The sequence below is a fragment of the Triturus cristatus genome, chromosome 1_1 (assembly GCF_964204655.1).
Source record: "Triturus cristatus chromosome 1_1, aTriCri1.1, whole genome shotgun sequence".
In the NCBI taxonomy this organism is placed as follows: Eukaryota; Metazoa; Chordata; class Amphibia; order Caudata; family Salamandridae; genus Triturus; species Triturus cristatus.
Window position 1 is genome coordinate 1,230,752,111 of NC_140579.1, and position 5,000 is coordinate 1,230,757,110.

Below are 5,000 nucleotides of genomic sequence, written 5' to 3' on the forward strand. Positions count from 1 at the left end.
TGGCCAAGCAGTCCATCCCTAAACGGACCGAGAGTGCCCAATCGATCAGAGTACGGCCGGGGCATCCCCTCTGCAGGCCGCCCTGCGCGGGGGGGATGGCGGCTTCAGATCCCTGCCTGCTTCCGGGGCGAGCGGCTCAAAGGGAGGGCCCATCAACAGGGGCCGGGAGGCAGGCGCGCACCCGGGCCCCCGGCGGGCGGGCCCGGGCGCTGCCTTCCCCGTCTCGCAGTCGCCAGACCTCACGGAGGTCTGACCCAGCAAACCCGGAGAAAAAAGGACCATCGGGAAGGGGCTGAGAGGCAGGTGCATACCCGGGCCCCTGGGGGCCCCAGCGGGCAGGCCCGGGCGCTGCCTTCCCCATCTCGCGATCGCCGGACCTCACGGAGGTCTGACCCAGCAAACCCGGCGAAAAAGGACCATCGGGAAGGGGCTGAGAGGCAGGAGCGTACACGGGCCCCTGGGGGGCCCCGGCGGGCGGGCCCCGGGTCTGCCTTCCCCTGATTCAGAATTGCCAAACCTCATGGAGGTCCGACTGACCCTCTCTCTAGTAATCCGGAGGAAAATTACCCCCCTTTCTTGTAATCCGTGCGCACGAGGTGACAGAGGGGACCCAAGGCGCGAATGTACCCGACCTCCTGGAGCCCTCGCTGGGATCCAGGAGGCAAATGGACCCTCATCGAGACTTCCAGGCAAGCTCGGCCATCTGGTCGCCCCATTGGAAAGCATTGTGCGCGACCAGATGGCCGAAGGGACGTGCGCGACCAGATGGCCGAGGGGACAGGCGCGACTAGATGGCCGAAGGGAAAGGGGAAAGGGCAGGGGAAACATCCCCAGGCCCTCCGGACCCCGCCCTGGGCACCCTGCCGCGGCAGGACCCAGGACGGAGCCCGGGGCGGGGGGGAGGGCGCCGTCCCCGGGGCCCCAAGGGGCCCGGCCGGAGCTCCTGAACCCAGACGAGCGAGTGGAGGCTCCCCGGAAACAACGGAACCCCGTCCCGGGCCTTTGGGAGTGCCGGGGGACGGGGCCCGGGGCCGGGACCCCAATCCGGGGTCTGGCTGGGCCCCTGGACCCATCCGGGGCCCCCAGGCCCGCAGGCGCAGTGGAAGCATCCCAGGGCCCTCCGGACCCCGCCCCGGGCACCCTGCCACGCGGCAGGACCCATGACGGAGCCCGGGGCGGGGAGGCCGCCCTCCCCGGGGCCCCCAGGGGCCCGGACGGAACTCCTGAACCCAGACGAGCGAGGGGAGGCTCCCCGGACACAACGGAAGCCCGTCCCGGGCCTTTGGGAGTGCCGTATGCCGGGGGACGGGGTCGGAGACCCCGACCCGGGGCCCGGCAGGGCCCCTGGACCCAGCCGGGGCTCCCAGGCCCGCAGGCGCTGGGGAAGCCTGCCCGGGCCCTCCGGACCCCGTCCCGGGCACCCTACCACGCGGCAGGCCCCGGGACAGAACCAGGGCAGCATCTGGGCCCGTCCAGCTGCCGGCTGAGGACCGAGAGGGGTCCCAGAGTACCCTGTCCCTAGTAATCTGGAGGAAGGCTACCCACCTTTCTTGAAACCTGCGCGCTCCGAGTGACAGAAGGGACCCTTGGGGCGAACGCGCCCGGCCTCCTGAAGCCCAGGTTGGGATACGGGAGGCAAATGGACCCTCATCGGGACTTCCAGGCCAGCCCAGCCATCTGGCCCCCCTTATAGGAAAGCATTGCGCGCGACCAGATGGCCGAGGGGAAAGGAGCAACCAGATGGCCGGCAACTGAAAGGACTCCTGTCTGCCCGCCCAGAGCCGGGCCATAGCTGTAGGGCTGCCGCCTGGTCCAAGGGCTCGGTGGGCTCTGCTTCCCGGGGGGGACTCGGGGACAGCGGCTGGGCCTCAGGCACGGGGAGGACCGACGGAGCTCTCGGGCCCGGGCGCCCTGGGGGGAGGACTGCCCGGGACCCGTGGAGCCCGTCCCTGGGCAATTTGCCACGCCGCGGGCCGGAGGAGGGAAGCCCCGGACGCCTGGGAGGATGTTGCCCGGGCGTAGCCCATCTGGTCCCCAGCAAAGAACCGCCAGCCCCGGAGGGGTCTTCAGGCACACCCTGCCCCTACTAATCCAGAGGACGGCTACCCCCCTTTCTTGTAACCCTCGCGCTCCGAGTGACGGAGCTGCAGGGCTCCGGGGCTGCAGGGCTCCAGGGCTGCAGGGCTCCAGGGCTGCAGGGCTCCGGGGCTGCAGGGTTCCGGGGCTGCAGGGCTCCGGGGCTGCAGGGCTTCGGGGCTGCAGGGCTCCGGGCCTGCAGGGCTCCAGGGCTCCGGGCTGAAGGGCTCCAGGGCTGCAGGGCTTTGGGGCTGCAGGCCTCGGGGGCTCTCGTAGACCCCACGCTGGGCCTCAGGCATGGGAGGCCCGGCGGAGCTCCTGGGGCCCGGACGCCCAGGGGACCCATGGAGCCCGTCCTGGGCACTTTGCCTCGCCGCGGGTTGGAGGAATGACCACCGGACCCCCCGGGGAAGTGTCGTCCGGGCTTGGCCCATCTGGTCCCCGCCTGAGAACCGCCATCCCCAGGAGGGGTGTCCCGGCATACCCTGCCCCTACTAATCCGGAGGAAGGCTACCCACCTTTCTTGTAACCCTCGCACTCCGAGTGACGGAGGGGATCCTAGGCGCGGATGCGCCCGACCTCCTGGAGCCCTGACTGGGATCCGGGAGTCAAATGAGCCCTCATCGGGACTTCCAGGCTGGCCCGGCCATCTGGTCGCCCCATTGGAAAGCATTGCGCGCGACCAGATGGCCGAGGGGAGAGGTGCGACCAGATGGCCGGGACTGAAAGGACTCCCATCTGTCCAACCCCGAGCCTTCGCGCTAGGGTTCCCGCCTGCCCACGCAGGGCTCCGTGTCTGCAGGGCCCCGGGCTGCAGGGCTCCAGGGCTGCAGGGCTCCGGGGCTGCAGGGCTCCAGGGCTGCAGGGCTCCGGGGCTGCAGGGCTCCGGGGCTGCAGGGCTCCGGGGCTGCAAGGCTCCGGGGCTCCGGGGCTGCAGGGCTCCGAGGCCTGCAGGGCTCCGGGCCTGCAGGGCTCCTGGGCTACGGGCTGAAGGGCTCCAGGGCTGCAGGGCTTTGGAGCTGCAGGCCTCGGGGGGGCTCGTAGACCCCACGCTGGGCCTCAGGCATGGGAGGCCCGGCGGAGCTCCCGGGGCCCAGACGCCCGGGGGACCCATGGAGCCCGACCTGGGCACTTTGCCTCGCCGCGGGCTGGAGGAGGGAGCGCCGGACACCCCGGGGAAGTGTCGTCCGGGCTTGGCCCATCTGGTCCCCGCCTTAGGACCGCCATCCCCAGGAGGGGTGTCCCGGCATACCCTGCCCCTACTAATCCGGAGGAAGGCTACCCACCTTTCTGGTAACTCTCGCGCTCCGAGTGACGGAGGGGATCCTAGGCGCGGATGCGCCCGACCTCCTGGAGCCCTGACTGGGATCCGGGAGTCAAATGAGCCCTCATAAGGACATCCAAACTGGCCCGGCCATCTGGTCGCCCCATTGGAAAGCACTGCGTGCGACCAGATGGCCAAGGGAAAGGTGCGGCCAGATGGCCGGGACCGAAAGGACTCCCAGCTGCCCACACCGAGCCATAGCGGTAAGGCTCCCACCTGCCCTTGCAGGGCTCCGGGGCTCTGCACCAGGGTCTCTTGTCCAGGGCAGATGGACACTTGGCAGGCCGCAGGACGTGGGATCCCAGGCCCTGACCAAAAATCAGGAGGCCCGGGGCCGGTCCCTGCTTCTCAACGCAGCCATGCCGGGGAGATCAGGGAGCCTGCCCAAGCACGAGGGACCCCAGTCCCGGGCACACGGTCCCTAAGGTTATGTGCTCGTTTTCCACAATTTTTTTCCAAATTTCACGAAGAGGCATTCCGCAAATTTCACCCAGCCCTAACCAAACTCCTACTTCCGCAAGGAAAACACTTAGCCAGCCACACACCCACCTGGCCCGGTCTCTGCTTCTGATCCAAGCCAGGTCTGGGGAGCCTCCCTTGGCCCGATGGACCCCGTCACGGGCTCCCGGACCCTCACCAGGCCGCAGGACGGGTGCTCCCGCACCACATGGTCGTATAGGGGTGGGCAGAAAATTCCGCTCCGCCAGCGTAGCAGATAAAGCTAGCCACCCCTGCTCACCGGCCCGGTCCCTGCTTCTGAAAGCAGCCAGGCCGGGGAGAGCCTTCCCGGGCCCCGGTGGACCCCTGTCTCCAGCGCCCGGACCCTCGGCTGGCCTGCAGGACATGGGGGCTCCCGCACCCTGGGACGGAGCACAAACCCCGGGTCCGGGCCCAGCTTCCGAACCCTAGCCAGGCCGGGGAGAGCCTCCACGGGCCACGGTGGACACCCTTCCCCAGTGCACGGACCCTCGGCTGGCTTACAGGACGGGGGCTCCCGCACCCTGGGACACTGGGATGGAGCACAAGCCCTGGGCCTGTGCCCAGCTTCCGAACCCTAGCCAGGCCGGGGAGAGCCTCCACGGCGCCACAGTGGACACCCTTCCCCAGCGCACGGACCCTCGGCTGGCTTGCAGGACGGGGGGCTCCCGCACCCTGGGACACTGGGACGGAGCACAAGCCCCGGGTCCGGGCCCAGCTTCCGAACCCTAGCCAGGCTGGGGAGAGCCTCCCCGGGCCACAGTGGACACCCTTCCCCAGCACACGGACCCTCGGCTGGCTTGCAGGACGGGGGGCTCCCGCACCCTGGGACACTGGGATGGAGCACAAGCCCCGGGTCCGGGCCCAGCTTCCGAACCCTAGCCAGGCGGGGGAGAGCCTCCCCGGGCCACGGTGGACACCCTTCCCCAGCGCACGGACCCTCGGCTGGCTTACAGGACGGGGGCTCCCGCACCCTGGGACACTGGCACGGAGCACAAGCCCCGGGTCCGGGCCCAGCCTCCGAACCCTAGCCAGGCTGGGGAGAGCCTCCGCGGGCCCCGGTGGACACCCTTCCCAGCGCACGGACCCTCGGCTGGCTTGCAGGACGGGGGGCTCCCGCACC

At 70.2% G+C, this 5,000-nt stretch overlaps 1 protein-coding gene across 1 annotated transcript in view; it reads right to left on the reverse strand.

Annotated features, from left to right (window-relative positions):
* The window catches only part of LOC146871866 (synaptonemal complex protein 1-like), a 2,219,271-nt gene that overhangs the window by 1,346,812 nt on the left and 867,459 nt on the right, over positions 1–5,000 (reverse strand). The window lies entirely within an intron of this gene.